This window comes from Cupressus sempervirens, chromosome 8 (assembly GCF_028749045.1).
Source record: "Cupressus sempervirens isolate cs-2001-9-10 chromosome 8, ASM2874904v1, whole genome shotgun sequence".
Taxonomy (NCBI): domain Eukaryota; kingdom Viridiplantae; phylum Streptophyta; class Pinopsida; order Cupressales; family Cupressaceae; genus Cupressus; species Cupressus sempervirens.
Genome location: NC_143125.1, coordinates 376,375,163 through 376,396,755, shown reverse-complemented (window position 1 = coordinate 376,396,755; position 21,593 = coordinate 376,375,163). Strand labels below are relative to the sequence as shown.

The following is a 21,593-nucleotide window of genomic DNA, read 5'->3' as shown; positions in this document are numbered from 1 at the left end:
GACCCTAACAAATCTAGTATCCAGTGATATATATTCAATAATAACTCTTAAGAAATACCTCCAGAGCTTTTTAATGGACTCCATTTCATAATATGTCTTAGTCTTCACAAGTTTCTTCTTTTTATTCTCATCCTTCACAAACTCCTTGATTGCATTGGTTGGCATTTTCTTATCTCTGAAGAAATTTATCCCCTCCAAGGAGAGCTTCACAACCTAGGTTATCAAATCCATGTCAACCTGGTGTATAACCCCATTGATTTTAATTGGCCATCCTTCCATGATCTCACCATTGAATTGGTGATGTCATTATCAAAACCATGGAGTTTTTCATGAATTTTGTAATTCCACCCTTCTCCAATTTATGCCATACCTTTGGGTTATTTCTCTAGTTATCTACCTCCCCCATTGGCTCCTTCTTTCTTCTTTCCCTGACCATTATTTCCTTTGGTTCATGAAAACTACACCTACTTCCTATTCTCTCATAAGTTAAGCTTCCTTCTATTTTTGAAACCCATAAAAGGTTTTACATATGGTATAAGGAAAATTGATCCAAAAAGCATGCCACATGTACTTGATATGATGGAAAAATAATAACTTTGCATGATTCTCATTTACTCCTTGTTCGAAGTGTAGTCATATAAATATTTCCATAATTATATTTGGATTGTCTTTGTACTTCCCTAGATTCATTCCAGTAGTACTAATTCTTTCACTACCCTCAGAAAACTTTTTCTGTTCTACCATGTCATTGCCATATTTTTTATTACTGATTCATTTCTAAACCAATCTATGACTGAGTTGGCCTCCCTATACGTGTGGCTTATATGGATATTTTTAAATTTGCCTAGGTTAGATATGATTTCCTCCACCATATTCAGAATAGTCCATGATGGAAAAGATTGATCGGTTAAACAATTAATAATATTTAATGAATCCCCCTCTAGCGAAAGGTTGTCAATCCCAGAAGCCAGGGCCAATTTAACAATATGAAATGCTACATTAGCCTCAAAAAAATGGTTTTTTTGAGTGCCAAGTGGATAGGAGAAAGCCACAACACCACCCCCATGACTATTTTTATTATTCCACTACAGCCTCTTGGCCCTAGATTTCCTTTGGCATCCCCATCAAAATTGGCTTTATGCTAGTCTTCAGGGGGAAGAAGCCACCTTGCCTCTTGTCTTTTCCTATCCCCATCCTTTTTCTTTTCTATGCTATTTCCTCCTTCTTCTATGTTACCTCTCTTTCTAGTAGCAAAATTCTCTTTCATTAATCTTTCTATTTTTTCTACAATAACAAAAGTAGGGGATTCCCTATCTCAGAAGATGTGATTATTTTTCTTTTTCCATATTTCCATACAGAAGTGCGAAAGAGACTAGGAACCTAACATTTGAGTCTTGATTCCTATGTGCACACTATTCCATTGACCAAAGAAACCTTGAATATTAGTTGGATTGCACCAACTGACCCCATAGTCCCTGGTCAAGGGATTCTAGACCTCAAAAGAGAAGGGATAGTGAATAAAGAGGTGGTTAACCATTTTTTAATCTTGCTTACAAAGGCTACACCTGTTAGGGATAATCTAACCTCTCTTTTCCAATTTTTCCAAGGTTAGTACTTTTTCTTGGAGAAACAACCAAAAAAAAATGTTAATTTTTTGAGTAAGACCAAGAATCCAGGCCTTAGCCCAAATAGATTTCTCCAATCTATCCCATATTGAGAAGTAACCTGAAGCAACAGAGTATTTGCCCATTTGAGTTATCTCCCCAAATGACCTCATCCCTCTTGTTATTAAGGATCATTGCATTTAGGGTAGTCATCAAAGGTTTAAGATCCTATGAGATTAAGGACAGGTCTTGCCAACCATGACCAGCTCTATAGTTATTAACTTTCAGACCAAATCTTCTTATGCATATTTTTGCCCATCTCCCATAATTGGGTTGACCAATAAGACGTCCCTAGAAATGCCAATTGGCTTTCCAAAAAAAAATGTTTTCACCACTGCCTACTTACCATTTTTCCTTAGACTTGGCCAAAAATTTTGCCTTTAAAATCCCATTCCATATGTAAGATCCTTGCGGAATCTCAGCCTCACTAAGCAAAAAACTAGGGGATTTCCTTCTCAAATATTTCTCCACTATTATTTCGCTCCATTCCCCTGAGTTCTAAAAAATGTGTCATATCTGCTTGGCCAATAGGGCATTATTGAGATGTCTAATTTTTCTAATGCCAAGACCACCATAGCATTTAGGGAGACCGACATGATCTTAAGAAACAAGATGATATCTCTTATTATCTTCAACACCTATCCATAAGAAGTCTCTCTGAATCTTCTACATTCTATTAGCATGCTTGACCAAAATCTCGAAGAGGTTGAGGGCATAAGTAGAAAGATTTTGAAGAGTAGATTTCACCAAAGTACATTTTCCTACTTGACTGAGGGTGGCTCGCTAACTTCTTGTTGAATCTATCAATGATGCTATTCTAGAAGGATTTTGGAGGTTTGGACCCCAGAGGCAAACCAAGGTAGTTTGCAGGAAGAGACCCAATGCCACAACCCATAATACAAAAAATTTTCCTCTATCTCTCTAGAGGTGTGTTGATAAAGTAGATTGAGCTTTTCTCCTAGTTAGCAACCTAGCCTAAACCACTAAAGTAAGAATTGAGCAAACCTTTAAGCACTCTAGCCTCCTGAACTAAGGCAACTTGACCCAAGATAATATCTTCCAAAAATTGTTGATGGGTGAAAGAGGAATGTGTTAGAATTTGTAATCTTTCCTTGGTGTATTTATAAACCAAGGTTAGAACTCCTTTATTTATTGTTATAATATATTAGGATATAAGCCAAGGTATCCTAATATATTTCTTTTTTGTCCTTTTTCCACTACATCTTATTTTGTCATCTAGTGGAATATGTGAGGACAAATATATATTGTAATTTCTAATTTTAGATTATTCCTCCTTAAGAGGAATCTCACACTTGGCCTCACACACTTATGAATGGTGGCATTCATAGACATGGGAGTTACATTCTAACTCCTCTCTCTCATCTCTATTTAAGAGATGACCCTCTTCTCTCATTTAACAATGAGGTTTCTTCCTCTTCTCAATTATTGTATGAGCATTGCTCTCTATCTCTCTCTCTCCTCCTTCTTAGGCTTTTGATGCCTCATTCATAATATCACAAGGGGTTTTCTTTGCTTTCCCCTTTCCAAATATCTTGTCTCACGGTGTTGGAGCTTGAAGCTTTCTCTCTCCTATTTTATGGTAATATCTTTTCATGCATTTACTCACTTAGATTCTTTCCTGGTATTGCTTATTTACAGATTTCTTTTTCCATTTCTAACATGGTATCAGAGCAGTTTAATCTTTTTTTTGAGTGTTTGCATGAAGGTACGATTTGAAGGAGACTCTTGAGAGAGAGATTTTGCTTATTTCTTTTTTCTTCTTAAGTTGGAAGAAATTGATTTTTTTTGAGTTTGGCTGGTTTACCGCCAAACTTGATTAACTTCTGTTTGCTCTAATTTGTGCAGGTTACTTTTTATTTACTATTAATTTTCATCTAACCCCCTTTGGAAGGCTTGCCGCCAAAGGGTTTTCCTTTTAAGGCACTCTGTGCTCTCTTGATATCTGTCTTGCCTATCCTTCCTTCCTTTTTTGTTTGAGGATGGTATTTGTCGTTGCAATTTTTTTAAAATTTCTCATGGCTTCTTAGATTGCCATGTTCCTCAACCATTTCTACCATAAGCCGCAAGCGCCCAACCATTTTTATAATGTAGACCATGAGAACTAGCCCCACTTAAGCCAGTTGCAGTTGAGCTAGTTGGAGATGAAGGCATACTCTGTGGTTCACCTTCTACTGAAATTGCTGTTGGCTCATTTTGTGACCTCATTGCCACAATATATTCATACATTGTGATGCCCTTTCTTATCAATATAATGTGAAAAAAGAAAAGCTCCCCTAGTGGTATTGAAGCAACCAATGCCACTGCTATATACATTATCACAATAGCAACATATGTATCCCTGTTGTTGATCAAGTCCAACGGCAGAATGTCCATTATGAACTATGAATGACTGAGTGCCAATATCAGACTCCCCCCAGGCCTAAATCAATTGCAAGACCTTGTTCCATTTGCTGGTAATAGTATGCGGATCATCAATGAGCTTGACCATGTCATCAAGCACCTTCTCGGAAGCAATTTTAGAGAACATCTTGTCACAGTTCATGGCACAGGTCTCAAGGAGAATTAGGGCAAGGTACTGAACCATGGGATTCTTGACAGCGGAACGTTTCTTGATAGCCCGGGCCACATCCTTACTGGTGAGCTTGGAGGCATTGACCATATCATAGATCCTGAGATTAAGCAGCCCAATCGGGCTCCTGAAGCTCCATGTTAGTGGCTTCCTCCACAATCTTGTCTGCAAGAGTCGCAACCTGCAAGAGCTCCTTCATCTTTCCGCTCATGCTACTCATGCCTGCGCTCATCTTTCTCCCCACCTCCACTCCCCCATCCAAGAGCTTCTCGCCAAAGGCATTGAATTTCTCCATCCAATCTTAATTCTCTGTGCTATGCTCTTCTGCATTCTCTTGTCCTGAATCCTTCCTTTACGAGGCATTGAATGTCAATGATGTAATCCAGCCCATCCTTTCCAAGTATGAAGAAATGATAAAAGCTTCAAAACTAGAGCCTGCACACAATTTTTTTAATTTTGGCTTTAATGCAACTTGCAAGCATCCTTAATAACACATCATACTATCCTCCATTTTAAAACCAGTAATTAAATCTGGCTTTAACACCATGGTCATGCACAGGTTACATTCGCAGGAATATGAGTAATCTTAAGAATTTAATGGGAGATGCTAAATTTAGGCAGCCTGTATTTTCATGCAAGATTCTTTTTTCTTTTTTTTTATCTCTTGATAGGAGTATCATTTACTTTTATTATTGCCTCTTGTCAACCTATTTTTGACAGGTAATCATTCATTGTCAGACAAGTGCACTATTCTATTTTATATCTCTCTTACTCATTACAAGCTTTTATTCAAACTTTTTTTAGAAAAGTTTCTTAACTCTTTTTAGTATATTCTTATCTGCCAGATCTGACCTCTATCATTAATTACTAAGTTTTTTAGTTATATCTTTCTTAATATTTTATTTCAAAAAAAAATTCTTTTTGAATCACTTTCCATCGTGAAGGCATAGTATGAGAAAAATGGGGAGATCTTTTTGCCCCATGACTTTATGTTCTTATTACCTTGAGGTCATATTTTTGAACCAAGGTAAATATTGTGACTTTTTATAAATTGTGACTTTCCAAAATATTAAGAATGGAAAGGTGATTATTTTCTTTAACCAATCTATTTTCGTATATTTATTTGAGTATATATGGGGGCCCACATATATGCCCAGATAAATATATAATTTATGACTATAATGATTCAGAAATTAATATATAACTTTGCAAAATGAATTAAATACTCATGTTTATACTTAATGGAGTTTTATACCTGATATCTATATTTAGTTTCTCTTCCTTAAATCATTTTACTTAATTGGATCATGAGTAATCTTACACTATTGCCTTCATTATTTAATGATTTGATTTTATTGATCTATCTGCACATGGTTGTAGTTTTATGCTTTTATAGCATCGTTCTATGCCCATGTTGGCACTTTATGGTTTTATACCATTGATCTACATGATTTATATGATATTTTTTTTGAGTTGCATAGGGAGCTTAATATTTTTTCAAGGATAACTATGTAGGTCCCCTCAGTATAACTGATACATAGTTTCCTTATCTGGCCCATGGAGTATTCCTCCATCCTATATTGGTATGCACTCATATTTTTATGGAGTTTCCCTCCATTTGATCCTATCTGTTCCATTTTGATAGGATAATATTTTTATGGAGTTTCCCTCCATGTTGATCCATTTTTTTTCCTCAATGAAGAGGATGTTATTATTGGAGTTTTCTCTCCAAATTCAGATGATTTGATCCAATTTGAAGGCAATATGTTGTTATATCCTCATAATCCATTCTTTTGATTATCCTAACAAAAATCATGATAATTCTACTTTGATCAGCATGTCTCTCCTTTATGTTATTTTCATATATTAATGTGATAATGATCTGCATACTTTATTGCTTAGATCATGAGTCATGCAAGTTATGGTGTTGCCCCCATTAGCTTGCAGTGGGATGATTCATTAAGTGGACTGTCTATATCCACGTGATTGATGCAAGATTGATGCAAGTATCATTAGTTGGCCTTGTTTGTGGTCATTTGTGCATTAGTATAATATACTTTTCATGAGAGCATTGATCAAGCTTTTTACTCAATTTGTCCTTGTTGACAATTTTTTGAGCATATAATTTATCTTGATTATCTCCATTGTTTTGTGGTAACATGTTTTACTCATTGTTTCTCTATGAGAGTTTTATTATCCTTATTCAAAAGGATTTTGAATTTGCATATATGATGGCATTCTACTTGTGGATATTTGTCTTGTTTTTTTTTAGGTGATCCATCAAGGAACCTTCTTGGTTTTCCACATATGAAGAGGTCTCTATGCTTCCACTTGATCACATTCAAAGGACTCATGTACTTCTCTTGGATCTACAAATGTTCCATATGGCTTGAAGAGAATCAAATTACTTCATATTGAAGATTAAGTTGTAGATTTTTGTAAATTATGGGTTTAATACCCTTTGATGTAATTACCCCAAGTAAAGATTAAAGGGGGGTGTTAGAAGTTGTAATCTTTCCTTGGTGTATTTATAAACCAAGGTTAGAAATCCTTTCTTTATTGTTATAATATATTAGGATATAAGCCAAGGTATCCTAATATATTTCTTTTTTGTCCTTTTTCCACTACATCTTATTTTGTCATCTAGTGGAATATGTGAGGACAATTATATATTGTAATTTCTAATTTTAGATTATTCCTCCTTAAGAGAAATCTCACACTTGGCCTCACACACTTATGAATGGTGGCATTCATAGACATGGGAGTTACATTCTAACTCCTCTCTCTCATCTCTATTTAAGAGATGACCCTCTTCTCTCATTTAACAATGAGGTTTCTTCCTCTTCTTAATTATTGTATGAGCATTGCTCTCTATCTCTCTCTCTCCTCCTTCTTAGGCTTTTGATGCCTCATTCATAATATCACAAGGGGTTTTCTTTGCTTTCCCCTTTCCAAATATCTTGTCTCATGGTGTTGGAGCTTGAAGCTTTCTCTCTCCTATTTTATGGTAATATCTTTTCATGCATTTACTCACTTAGATTCTTTCCTGGTATTGCTTATTTACAAATTTCTTTTTCCATTTCTAACAGAATGCCTGAAAGAAGGCTTGAGACCATGCAAGCTCCCTTCCTATCTCTTCCTTAGGATAAGCCTCCCCAAGCACTCTGCCAAAATAATGAAGATAAAGGGTCACCCTATCTCAGTCCTCTTGAAGGAAAAAAGAAATTTGAGGGGGAACCATTGACCAAAATAGATAAAGAAGGGGTTGAGATAAGCTGATGGATAAGTTTACAAACCTGGGCATTAAAGCCAAAAGCCTTAAGGACAACCAACAAGAAATTCTAGTCCATGCTATCATAAGCTTTAGAAAAGTCCAATTTAAGCAAAAATCCTTCTCTCTTCCTAGCTTCCAAAGAGTGAATCACCTCGTGAACTATAATAATAGAGTCAAGAATCTGTCTCCCAAGGACAAAGCCAGTTTGCTACATGGAAATAATTAGATGAAGGACACTCTAATGTTTTTCTTGTGATAGTTTTAGAAATTAAATTTTAATATGTGATTTTTCATGCAGATTAACTCGATACAAAGGTTTCAAGGAAGGTCATAAGGTAAAATGAAGAAATTTGACTATCAGAAGCCAATGGTTCTATGACATTGGTATTGTGTAGGAGCTCTGATATAGTTGATGTTAAATTAGAAGCAGTGAGACCTATCAATGATTCCTTGAGGTTCTCCAATGTCTTGGCCATGTCTCTCATTGAAGGTCATTCTCTTGGCGATTCACTGCTAAGAAGAAAACCAACATTCTTTGTAACCATCTCTAAACTCTCCTATATTTTTAATAGTTGTCCCCTAAAAATTGGCCTTGAACCAGTATCCCTACTAGTAAATATTTTTCTTTGTTTCTTTTCTATGCACTTTAAGTTTTTGCCTGCTCTTAAAAAAACATAGGATGTAATGCACATCAAATATTAACATTTTAAATTTTCAACTAAATATTAACATGTTTATTTATAATGGCAAGACAATTTGGTATTTTAAATGTTCCACATCATTTGCTATATTGGTTTTGATTAGGTAAAAATAGGTTTTAAGGACCCGCAACCTTATTAGAAAAGGAGTGTCTCAAAAAAGATAGAGCATTTAGGAACAAAAAAAAAATAGACCTCCAAAAAGAAACACAAGAGGTCATAGACATAATTGCTGAAAAAAGGCAACAAAGAAACAACACTAGGAAAGCAAAAGGACAACACAAAAGATAGAAAAGAACTAGCTACATGGCCTTAATCAGGTCTAGAGCCTGATCAACTAGCATCTACATGTGTTCTACCATAACCTTCACGTCATCCTTCTTGGCTATATCATCAATCTTTTTAGAATAGGCCCTAGTGCATTTGCTGAGACCTTGGCAATCAACCATCAGAGGAGAGTCCTAGCCTTTACCCATGTCCAGTTTCTTCAATAGGGTAGACACATTGTTAGCCATTTGCTTAATTAACTTCTCAAGGTTGCACATCTTGGCTTCCATCATAGTAACCTTCTCCTGATTCACATTGAAGTCTCTATTAATAGCCTTGTTCTTAGCCTCTAGTTGCAAAATCTTCTGCATAAGATTTTTAATATCCTCAGTGCTACCAACCACTTCCATGAGCCTGTCAATATGTTGGCCGAGGGTGTGCTCACCACGTGCAGTTTTACTAACATGCATGACAACCTTCCTTAGTTCCTACATGTCCCTGCCAAGTGTTTGAATTTGGCTCTTCATAACCCCAATTTCTTTCAGTATAACACTTGGGTTACAATGCATCCCTATCACAGGCTTAGGGGTACCTTCAAGTCTATTCTCCCAACCCTCATGAATCCCCTATTCTTGGGAGTCCTCATCACCTGACTCCCCTTTACCTCCTAACTCCTTATCAGGTTTCTTTTCCAAGCGTTGGGCTAGGGTATCCTCATCATCAGAAGGGGACAAAGCCCTCTTCCCTAGACTATCCTTAACCCTCTTCCCCTTTATCTCAGATTTTTGTTGATAAACCCTTAGCAGATCCTCTATAAAATCACTCTCCTTATTAGAGTTAGAGTGACCTACGGCTCTCCTTTTCTTCTTAGATATGTTTCTAGTTCCCTTTACCGCATAAAACTCATCCCCATCAACCTCATCCTAGGTTTTAGAGTCATAACCCTTCTCCTGGGCACTCCCTTCCATTTCATAGTCAACATCTTTAATTCGACCCCTGCTCCTCACCATTCTTTTGGCCTTTAAAGTATTCAAAATAAGCACCATAAGACCCTCATGGAAGACATGTTCACGATTTGGTTATTTTTGTAAAGCTTGGATACAAATAGTGAGAGACTACTTTAGATAATAGGGGAAATTAATTTTCACATCACGCCTAAAATGGTTGGCCAGCATGAAGTGGTAAACATAACATTTGGTAAATCTCCCATCCAACATTAAATATTCCATGATAAAAAACATGAAAAACTGCCATGGGTAGGTTATTGAAGCCAAGTTGATGAAGGAATTACCAATTTTAACCAGGTGAGCCTTCTCAATCTCAGAGTCCACAAAATCATCAATGGTTGTGTCAGATAACTTCCACTCCCTATAGAAATTGAGACCCTCAAGCTCCAGGCCCGCAGGCTCAACAATCACCTCCTTTGTGATCTCCATATGCTGGTTACCCACCATAATTGAGCCCTCTTTCCAGGTTTTGAGAAATTGTTGTGTGATGGCAGGATTGCCTCCATTCAATCTCTCCATAAACCTAGTGAAATTACCCCTTCTCAAAATCTCCCACACCTCTTCCTTCTTCACCCACTCCATGCAACTTCCTAGTTCAACGTTGTCTCCTCTTACCTCCCATTTGCAAAACACCAAAAATCACAGAGAACTTTGTTTGCAACTCCCAAGTAAAGAGGGCCTCACAAATGACAACGAACAATATTAGGGCAAAAAAGACCCAGAATCCATGTGAGATATTACATAAATCATTGGGAATTAAAGCACAAAACCTATGGTCACATACCTTAGTATCATACACCCATATTGACATATTCATTATTAGAAAACCTTTTGAGATGACCTTCATTTATCATTATGGAAAAGAAGTTGAGCCTCCAGTGTAAGGGGTCATGAGTATCCCAAATAATAATTTGATCATTTCTACATGCCACATTCACTGCCCAGTCAACTGTCCCATTAGCCTCTTTGAAGTTATGGGAAATAACACATAATTCAAAATAATTAATGATTTGAATAGACTCATAAATTATATTACTAATTGTCCATGAAGGTTTAGTTTCTTTATTTAGATAATTAATAATGTTGAGTGAATCCCCTTCTAACTAGATCCTTTTCAAGTTCAACATTTTAGCATACAAAAGACCATGGAGAGCAGTTGAGGCTTCAACAACATGATTTGTTTGGGTACCAATTGGAATAGCTAAGCTTCTAGCATTGTCCTCTTTGGAATTCCTTATCACAATACCACACCCTACAATTTTGGGGTTACCTTTCAAAGCTCTATCAAAGTTAATCTTGTACCAATCATCAAGAGGGCAATCCCAACTAGCTTGTTCCCTAGGATTGAGCCTCTGGTCACCCAAAATCTCAGCCTTCAAATTCCAATTGAGAAGAACAATAGATTAGGGGATATATTTTTGATGTTCTCAATCAAAAGAGTCTTTATTTTATGGAACACCTAAACTTGGTCAGATTCAACATCTCTAAAGATTCTTTCATTACATTCTTTCCAGATACCCCAAGCAACATACAACAAAATGAAATCCCACAGTTTACCAATCAAGGAATTTTTTGAAGGATCCTTCCAACTATTAAAGAAGAGCTAAAGATTGGAAGGGAAAACCCATTCAACCTTTAATAGATGAAATATAGAATCCAAAATCTTCACAAAAAAAGGACAATGTAAGGTAATATGATCAATAGATTCCCCATCATTCTTACAAAGTACACATCTATTGGTAATAACAATCCTACACTTTTTAAGGTTATCCAAAGCAAGAACTTTGTTTTGTAGCAAGGTCCAAAAGAAAATGTTAACCTTGGGTGTCATACCCTTCATCCACGCTTTACCCCAATAGGGTTCATCATGGTTATCAAAAGAGTCAGCATAGGCTGAGGCAACAGAAAAAACACCATTAGGTTCTTTTCCCCATATAAGTTCATCCTCCTTTTGATTTAAAAAAAGGGCATTAAGGCTCTTTCTAAGATCGGCCAAATTGGGGTCAAGTCTAAAAAGATCCACCCATCCATTGCCTATCCAATAGTCTGCCATTAAAGAACCAAACTGGGCCTTACACAATTCCATATACCTATTCCATCTTGGGTCATCACATAGGGGGTGATCCAAAAACCAAACATCTTCCCAAAAAAGAACTCTCCTTCTATTTCCGACATTACATTTTATCCCTTTTCTTATGATGTTTTTGAGTTGTTGAAATTTTTTCCAGATCATTGACCCCCCTTGAGCCACATTACTATTAAGGTAATGGTAGAGGTCAAGGTTATCAAAGTTGTATTTATCATTCCAGATATTCTTCCATTTCCCATCCTCATTATGCCATCTCCATAACAGTTTAGCCATTAAGAAATCATTCATGGAAGAAACTCTATGAAGCCCAAGACCTCCCTTCTTATATGGAATGCAAACATTTTCCCAAGAAATAAGAGGGAATCTTTTTTTATTCTCCATACCTATCTATAAATTTTTTTTCTAAATCTTTTCAATAGCAAGGGAAAATTTTCTAGGAATTTTGAAAAGACTCAAAGCATACAGCAGGCCACTTTGCAAGATAGATTTAAGAACAACCACCTTACCATCCTGACTAAGTAAAGATCCCTTCCAACCTTCAAGTTTTGAGTGAATTTTATCTATCAAAGAATGCTAGAAACTGTTAGGAGGGGATAAACCCATAGGTAAACCCAAATAGGAGCCTGGAAAGGAGCCAATCTCATAGCCAATAATATTTTTAATCTTCAATTGCCTTTCCATATTAACATTCATGAAGTAAATTAGACTCTTATTCCAGTTAATAAGTTGACCAGTAGCTAAGCCATAATCCACCAATGCCTTCTTCAAAATCCTAGCATTCTTCATCAAAGCTTCTCCCATAACAATAGAATCATCAACAATTTTTTTATGGGAGCAGACTAAAGCCAAGGAGGAGGGATAAAGACCCACAGAGTCACCTTTAAGAACCAAACCATCTATAAATCTTCCCAAACACTTAGCTAAAATAATAAAAAGAATAGGGGAAATAGGGTCACCTTGTCTTAAACCCCTAGAAGCCTTGAAGGAAGAGGAAGGAGAACCATTCATGAGCATAGAGAAAGAAGCTGATGACACCAACATAAAAATGAGATCATGAAATCTCTTACTGAAGCAAAAAGCTTCCAAAAATCAGAGGAGAAAATTCCAATCCAGTTTGTCATAAGCTTTAGAAAGATCAAGCTTTAGCAAGAAACCTTCCTTCTTGGAAACTAAAAGGGAGTGGATGTTTTCGTGCATCATAATAATAGAATCCACAATCTGCCTACCTGGAACAAACCCATTCTACTATCTAGAAATAATGTGAGGCAAAAGAGTCATGGTTCTCAGTGTAAGAACCTTGGAAATGATCTTGTAAAAAGAGTTACACAAACTAATGGGTTTGAACAAATCCATACTATCAGCTCCCAGCTTTTTAGGAATGAGAGCAAGGAATGTGCCATATTGATTTCTAAATATACAATGATACATTTTGAAATTCATGTACCTAGAGTATGAATTTTATTCTTAATTTTTTCATGTAAGCATTTTATGTTTTCAGAGTAAGAATTATCTGGTAAATCTAACTGCTACATTTGTTTGTTCCACAAATGTCCTATGCATAAATGTCCATTTGTTCCATGTTGTATCAAAAAATTGTTTCTTATCCAAGCCATTTAATTTAAATGGCTTGGATAAGAAACAATTTCTTGATACAACATAAAAAAATTCAACCAAACATTGGTGGAAATTTTGACCAATTCTTGATAGTTTTCTACTAAGACTTGGTTGAAATTTCCACCAATTATAAAACATTTTCGACCAAACATTGGTGGAAAATTTGATCAATTCTTGATAGTTTTCTACCAAGACTTGGTCGAAATTTCTACCAATTATAATTTTTTTAGACCAAACATTGGTGGAAATTTTGACAAATTCTTGATAGTTTTCTACCAATAATTGGTCAAAATTTCTACGAATTCTAGAAATTTTTGACCAAACATTGGTGAAAATTTTGGCCAACAATAACAAATTAGAGCTAGCAATTTTTTTTTTCAACGAATGTATTGGTCAAAATTTAGACAAGAAAAATTACCACAAATAGCTTGGTCAAAATTTTGACCAACCTAGGTCAAAATTTTGACCAAAATTCATCGAAAATTGAGTTCAAGTTTACTAGTGACCCCAAGGAGAGAATTACGAAGATGAACCCTTTGAAGATCCATTTGTTGACATTGATTGATGTTGAATCAAAAGAATCACTCCACTTGCATGAACTTTTTGATGAACATAAATATCAAGATAATCCACTAGCCATTGTTATCTATCAAGTACCACATCTTCCTCCAAGAATGGTTGTGCCTACCTTTCCTTTTCCTATCCTACCTCAGTAAGGGAACCAAATTTTTAAGAACATACCTGGTACTGCACTTCCAAAATTCTATGGCCTTATTACAAAAGACCCTAAAACCTTTCTCTTTGAATATGACATTCTCTATAGGAGCTATGACTACACAATTGATGCCCATAAGTTAAAATTGTTTCCCTCTACTATGAAGGAGGTTGCTCTTTGATGATTCATGGGGTTGGGTACAAATTTTGTAGCAAATTGGACTAAAATGAGTAATTTGTTTCTTCAAAAATATAAATAATATTGTAGAGGTCAAGATATGAAGGGGGATGATATTTTTAAAATGTCATAGAAGGAGAGTGAAACCTTGGAAGACTATGCTTATAGATTCTTGTTTAGCGTGCAATGAAATACACAACATAACCTAAATGAAGAATCTAAAAAGCATCTTTTTCTGAGAGGTGTGTAAGAAGAAAGCATGGAAGCCCTGGACCTAATGGATATAAGAGATGTTACACAAAAAACTTGGAATTCCATCAAGGAGATATGTCAAAACTATTCAAGGGCTATTGTGAAGAAAGGTAGAGGACTAAGGAGCCTACCACATAAGATCAATGGTGGGTTAGGAGAATCAAAGATGGAGTTATCTAATCTATTGTCTAACTTCAAGCAAGATATAATTAATGAATTCTCTACTCAATTGGATACCATGTAAGCCTAAAGGAAAAAGGATGAAGCTAATGCTATGTTGATTGAATTTTTCTCTCATTGTAGAGAAAGGAAGAAGAACTGCACATGCAAGTCCATTGCAGTAGTGAATGCACAACCAATGCCCACTAAGTTCAAAGAAATTTATGAGGATATAGGAGAAGTGATTAATGTTTCTCAAAGATGACCATGGGTTCAAAGACAAGGTATGCCTCAAGACCCTCTAAATAATTTTGGTTATAATAGTAATCAGTGGCAAGGCAATATTCCCCCAAATTCTATCCCACAAGGATAAAATTGGAACAATAATTGGCACAACCAAAAACCTTAGTATAATCAAATGTACCATCAGCCACCTTAGTATCCCCAATAGAATACTCAATGGCCTCAAAAAAATAACTAGTATCCTCAATGGGGCCTTAATCAATAACCTTTGTATCAAGGGAATTGGCAGCAACCACCTCAGTGGGGGCCTAGCTAATCACCTCAGCAACAAGCCTTGATGCCTCTACCTTAATAGCAATCCTTGATGCCTCTGCCTCCTATAGCCAATGCTAGCCCATAGAAGCAACCACAACTTCCTACTCAACCAACACCAAATCCCAACAATAAGCAATAAGCTTATTCTTTGTAGATTAATGATATTCATCTTAGGTCTAAAACCAAGTTTCCTACACTTAAAGGACCTATAATAATTGAGGTCACTAATACTAAAAATGTTCTAGCAAGTCATCTTGTTGATGTTCCAATTTCCTCATCTGTACAAGCACCTACTCCTCTATTTCCACAAATATTAGTCCCTATAGCTCCATCTAAACCAAATCCTGTAGCAACTGATCTCCTAGACCAACTTAAGAAAATGACTATATAGATTCCCCTATTGGATGCACTTAAGAAGATTCACCATTACAATAAAACTTTAAAGGAAGCATGTGTCAAGTAGTTAGCTAGAAAAAAAAATGATCCTCCTACTGTCCATGTGTTGGGATAATTTTTTGATTTAATGTTGAGAAAAACCCTAACACTTAAATATTTTGATCCAGGAAGTCCTATTGTTGCCATATATATAATAGTCATTCAAATTCAGAAAGTTTTGATTGATTTAGGAGCATCAATTAATGTCATGACTAGAGAAGTCTTGTTAAGACTTAGCATTATTGAATCAAGGGATACTCCTACAATACTTCTATTAGTAGACAATCCAACTATCAAACCTGATGGTATGATAGAAGATATAATTGTAACCTTGGATTCCTTAGATTTTCCTTTAGACTTTGTTGTGCTATCACCAAGAGACACCCTTGGAGGATATCCATTAATCTTAGGAAGACCATGGTTGGCAACTAAAAATTCATGCATTACATGTCAATCAGGAAAAATAACAATATCAGATGGTACCAACACTAAAAAGTTAACTTTGTACTCTCCTACACAACCTCAACAAGATCTTGACCAAGTTTCTTGGCTAGACCTTGGAAGTTAATTCTATTCAAAAAATCATGATGCTAAAATGAAACCCATTTTTTGTATCTTAGGAAGAAGATGATAGACTGGCAACAATCCTTACTAATCAGTATGATTTTGAAGAGTCTACTTCTAAAAATCCCGTCGACTCCTTGCAAACTATATTGCCTAAATGTGATGCACCTCAATCTCCTATAGCACTTGATTACCTTCTTACATTATTACCCCATGAAATTAAATCTCCATCAATAACATAAATTTTAATGATGGACAAGGTAAAGAAAGAAGAGATTGCTATAGGGAAAGAGCTAAACATCAATAATGAACTTATTGCATCTCAAATGACAAGTATCATTAAACTATTGGAAGATATTTAACAAGCCTTTACATGGGACTATATTGACATGAAGGGTTTAGATCCTAATCTTTTTACACATAGGATATTTATCAACTTGGAATGTAAGCTAGTGAGACAACCCTAGAGGAGAGTAAACCCAACATTAAAAGATATAGTCAAAGTAGAGTTACAAAAACTTCTTGTTGTTGGATTTATTTATCCTATTTCTAATAGCCAATGGGTGTCACCTTTATTTATTGTTCCAAAAAAGGGGGAAAATGGAGAGTATGTGTAGACTACAAGGAGCTTAATAAAGTCACTAAAAAGGATCACTTCCCTTTGTTGTTCATTAATCAAGCACTTGATAACTTAGTGGGAAAAAAGATATTTCTCATTTCTAGATGGTTTCAGTGGCTATAAACAAATCTAGATCTCTCCAAAAGATTAGGATAAGACAACGTTCACGTATCCATGGGGAACATTTTATTACTTTGTCTTACCATTTGGATTATGTAATGCACCTACAAATTTTCAATAGGTGGTACTTAGCATATTTTCTAACATAGCTACTAATTATGTTGAGATATATATGGATGATTTCACCACTAATGGTAACACATTTGAACAAGCTCGTGCCAACTTGGAGAAGGTGTTAGAAAGGTGTCAAGAATACAACCTTTCTCTTAATAGTGAGAAGTGTTATTTCATGATGGAAGAAGGAGTTGTTCTTGGGCACTACCTTTCCTCATCTGGAATTCAAGTGGATCCTTCAAAGATTGCTATCATTACTAATTTACCAATCCCAACTAAGAAAATAGATGTTACAAGCTTTCTTGGACATGCCATATACTATAGGAGATTCATCAAAGATTTCAGTAAGCTTTCTACTCCTTTGTATAACCTATTTAAGAAGCAAGCTGAATTTGAGTGGACAAAAGACTATGAAGTAGCATTCCAACAATTGAAGCATGTTTTAACAACACCACCTATTCTTAGAGGACATGATTGGAAGCTACCCTTCCACATTCATATTGATGCATCTAAAAATGCTTTAGGGGTAGTTCTCAGACAAAAATAAGGTACTATTGAGCATGCCATTTATTATATTAGTAGAAATTTGTAGGGTGTTGAGATGAATTGTTCTGTCACTAAAAAATAATTGCTTACTTTTGTGTATGCACTTAATAAATTTTGGCATTATATCACAAGCTATGAGGTTTTTGTCTACACTGACCACTCTACTATAAAATGCTTGATGAATAAACCTTTATCTCTAGTAGATTAGCACATTGGATATTCCTCATGCAGGAGTTTAATGTAAAGATAATAGATAAATTAGGCTGAGCCAATGTAGTAGTAGATTTTCTATCATGATTTCAAGTACCTAATGATCCTATAGCATAGATGAAAAAATTCCTAATGAGCATCTATTTTCAATAAAAGTTATAACCCATGGTTTGTAGATATAGAAAATTACCTTGCTACAAGAAGAACACCATCACACTTTTCACCCAAGCAACGTTGTCTCTTGGTGGAAAAGAGTTTCGATTTCTCAGGGATAGCTAAATTGATGTTCTACACTAGACTAGATCAAGTAACTTGCCAGTGTGTAAGGGAAGATGAAACTTATGGCATCCTATAGGCATGCCATGACAAACCATGTGGGGTTCATTTTGCAGCAAAAATAATAGCCTACAAGATTTTAACAACTGAATACTATTGACCTACTCTCCACAAAGATGCATAAAAGTATACGAGGTGATGTGATCAATGCCAATGCACAAGAAGGCACACTAAAACTAATGAAATTCCCATGTAGCCACAGGTGGTAGTCATACCTTTTGAAAAATGTGGTATCAATTTTGTTAGTCCAATAGAGCACTCTTCTCATGGTAAATGATACATCTTAGTATGTATTGATTATGAAACTAAGTGGGTCGAAACACAAGCTATTACACATGCATCAAATCAAAAAGTAGCCAATTTTCTATATGAATTCATATTCACTAGATTTGGAGTACCCAGGGAAATTTTCATAGATAAAAGAGCTCAATTCCCCATACCATCCTCAAGCTAATGTTAAAGTAGAAATTAAAAATAGAGAGATAGAAGCAATCATCACTGAAACAGTTTCTATTCACAAATGGGACTGGGTTACTAGGCTTCCTGAACTAATTTGGGCTTACAGGACTACATGGAAGAGCAATACCGGATTTACTTGATTTGAATTACTTTATGGTAAATCTGATTCCATGCTTATAGAATTTTAACACAAGACTCTAAAAACTACTTTAGAGCTAGATGTTGATTTTAAAGGCTCAAGATGACATGTTACTACAATTGAATACCCTTGATGAATACCATAAATCTATCCTACACAATATAGAAATAGTCCAGCAGTAGCTAAAGAAATGGCATGATAAGTTTATTTATGACAAGAAGTTTTCTATTGGAGACTACGCCCTCCTGTGTGATTCTTTTCATTAGAAAAATCTAGGAAAATTCCAAACCCATTGGCTTGGACCATACAAAATCATTTCTATGTTTAAGAATGGTATAGTGCAACTCTCTACCATTGATCTTGTTCACTTCAAACTCCTTGTTAATGGACACCGCTTAAAACTCTACCATAAGCCATCTAGTCATGAAGAGTTCTTGCAACAATTCTAGTCATCTACTAATCCTACAATTCCTGTAGCAATTGTAGATGAGTTTTTTGCTCATTTTTCATCCTCTCTCTAAAAGAATTTCACTCATTATAATAAACTACTTTCTTTGTGAAATTATTTTCTCCATAATAATTCCTCCTCACTACACTTTTTCTTGTCTTCCACCTCACCTCACCCTTCATCAACTTGCATGATGGTATGAAATGACAACATGACTTAACAGGTCCATACGCATACTCAAGTTAAAAAATTTCTTAATGTTTTCTATTTTTAATTACCTTTGTCACTAGCAATTGTAGGAGGTATTTTCTAATTTAGTTTGAGGGAGGTGTATTATATTTCTTTTTTTTTTGTTATAATTAAATGTCAATTAAATGTCAATTAAATGTCTATGCTATTCTTTATGTGCCGCCACATATTGTGTCCTTTCCATAAATCATGATAGGAGAATAATGTGATGTGATAGTCACCTTTATGTTGCACACTTTTCACAATTTGGTGAGTAGGAGTTCCAGCTAAGGTACTTAATGCAGAATTAAGTGATCTTAAGTGATCTTAAATGCTAAAAATGTTAATTTCTTAAAAAAAGTACTATCACTTGTCTTCTCATCTATTGCAAGTTTTTCCATTTTTGAAATTACTCTTTTAATCACTTTGGAGGAACAATGGAGGGTGGTTTGTTAAGAAGAGAACCAGCTGACCATACAACATTGTTGGGAGACCTAGTTTGCCTACCTATATTTCAAGCTAGGGGGTGGACAAATTGCATGTTCAAAATTTTTGCATGGAATGAGGAGCTTGCCTTATAATTATTGCAAATGTTGAGGGATGGTTTTTCTATAGTTAGAGAAGTAAGGGTTTCATTTTCACCCAAAATTAGACCCAATTTTGGCCAGAGCCCAATTTATAGTGCATATAGATCCATAGCTTTAGATAGACTAGAAATAAGGTATAATATACACATCTTTACTAGAACTATTTAATGAATATGCTACTTATATTGTGAGATATTTTACTTGTGAGGGGACACATTCATGTTTGCATGCCATGCATTTCAAATTTTTAAGCTGCCTAAGACATGATGACTGTCGTTTGAATGTTCCTCATTCTATGTATCATATTTTGTTGAAAAGAACCACTACAGTACAAAAAGGAACCATAAAGGATGTTTCACACCACTATTTTATTAAGCTCATCATAGAAAAAGCCCTTAGGGAATAACTTGGGATATATTGGGATGATTTTGTTGAAAATAAAGTGCAAAACCCTGTTAGGAAACCTCCAAAGCAAGTTGCAGAGGAAAGAGAACCCTAGGAAAACCCTATAAACCCAACACTAGGCTCTTCCTTAACTACACCTAGGAGGTCATAGAGAACCTCATTTTCCACTCCCGTAGCTTTTAACTCTAAGTCATGACAAACATTTGATAAGGGTAAAAGGAAAGTTAAAATTTCCCCAAATACTAACTCTCTTGCAGTTCCTAGCATTTATAAGAAGGTTTATAAGAAGAAAAGGGGAAATGTACAAGAAACATCTCTAGAACCTCTTCCAACTTCAAAGGTAGAAGAAGTACCCTTTAGGCATAAAACTTGATGGAACCGATCATCTATAAAATTTGATGAATGTGTGGCTTTTCAGTCCCCTATGTTTAAAAATGTAGCTAGTGAAAAAGAGAAATCCTCTTCTTTTGATAAAGATAAGATCATCATTGAAGAGGGTGAAAGTGTAGGACATGTACCTATAGCACCAAGAACATCCTCTATCTAGCCACCCATCATTTCTATAGATTCAGATAATGATGACAATGTTCTGTTGGAGTTTTAGATTCTTCTCCACCTCAAAGAGAAAAAATTCATGAAGAAGATGTTGGAATAAATTTTGATGTAGTTAATATTGTTACTGAACAGATTCTTTCTCAAGGACTTGATGCTTTAGCATCTATAGCCCAAAAAACTAATCATATTGATCCTTCACTTGAGACACATGTTACTTTCTATCTTGGTTCTACTATTTCATTGTTCAACATTATTTCATAGTTGTCTAACCAATTAATTTAGGAAAGGGAAGAATGGAAAATAGAGAGATAAAGCCTAGAAAAACCATCTTCAATCAAACTCAAGATTTGACTTAGAAGGATGAGGATATTAAGAAATTAAGTGGTAAACTTACAAAATTCACTACCATGATTCTTGAATTAATGTCTTGTTGCTCTCCTTCTGCTATTTATGCTCTCTTTTTGAAAGAACAATTTGTCAATTACCAAATGACCTGTGTAATGTAGGGTAAAAGTTTAACATTGATCACTCATGAATTTTTCCAAGCTTTTCATGCTACCCCTATAGCCATTATAAATTTCCTCTATGAACTCTTTTTAGATAATTTAGAAGTAATTGATAATAGAGATTGGAACCCTCTACCTTATGTGGGTGATATTCAACTTAGGGCATTGATGTCTTCGATCCAAAATGAAATTAGCAAGGAAAACTAAGCCTATCAGTATAGGGAATTAGAGTATGAGATACCACTTTATCTCAGGCTC

General features: G+C 35.3%; 1 pseudogene; it reads right to left on the bottom strand.

Moving 5' to 3' along the window:
- Positions 1 to 3,903: 3,903 nt before the first annotated feature.
- On the bottom strand, positions 3,904 to 4,549 carry LOC149542879 (TOM1-like protein 1 pseudogene; annotated as a pseudogene).
- Positions 4,550 to 21,593: the final 17,044 nt, after the last annotated feature.